Source organism: Lonchura striata, chromosome 1 (assembly GCF_050655825.1).
Source record: "Lonchura striata isolate lonStrDom1 chromosome 1, ASM5065582v1, whole genome shotgun sequence".
Classification (NCBI taxonomy): domain Eukaryota; kingdom Metazoa; phylum Chordata; class Aves; order Passeriformes; family Estrildidae; genus Lonchura; species Lonchura striata.
In genome coordinates this window covers 12,633,738-12,634,680 of record NC_140703.1, presented here as the reverse complement: position 1 = coordinate 12,634,680, position 943 = coordinate 12,633,738, and positions in this window count along the sequence as shown.

The window sequence follows — 943 nt, the reverse complement described above, 5'->3', positions numbered from 1 at the left end:
CATATTTCACATATTTCTGCTGTCTTGTTCTCATTAATCAGAGTAAAATATGTCAAAAATTAATCAATTTATGAAGTCGTTCTAGAAGTATGTACTTGTACATTTCCTTCCTTTTATTATTTTTAAACAGGGATTTATTTAAAGGAATGATTGACAAGGTTAATGACATGAGGGGAATATTTTTATAAGGGTATTTGTTTGGATTTTTTGATATTTCCACTATTGATTATCATATTTTCACCAGTTCCTGCAAAGTTTTCTAGTATACTTTAGTTTTCTGGAAGTATTTCAGAAACTAGGAGACAACTCATTAGATCTGACACTTAAATATTTCAAACAGCAATTTTTTCTTTTGGACTGGTTTATAAACTGGATTTTTGGATAGTCATTAGAATTTATCATCAAAGCATCTATTACCAATTCATCAGTGAAATTTGGGTGACCTTTTGTTACACAGCCAAAGTTATTAAAGTGCAGCTTGCAGCTTGCTGTGTATGACTGTGTAACACTAAAACCAAATTCAGTTTTTGGGGCTTTTGTCCATGAGAAGAACAGTAAAAACAAAGCCATATGGGCTTTCCTAAATGAAGACATTTAGTGTATTTTATGTTGTATACTATCTAGTCTAGCAGGTGATGTTGTAAGGAGGGGCAGATTTGAAGAGTCAGCACTCTGTGTTTTGATCTCTCAGTGTTGCCAAACACAGACACAATTCCTTGGACACAATTCTTGTCACCAAAACCAGATTTCTGTGCCAATGACAGCAAGCTTATAATACCCTCAATACAGTACCAGTAGGCTGAGTTAGGGGTGATTAAATCTGGTAATCTGTGGAAGCTAAAAAGAGAGATAAATGCTTGGTATATGGATTCATGTGCATACACAATACATAAATGTCAGCTCATTTTTAAAGGGGAATAACATACTTTGAATTTATTCACAT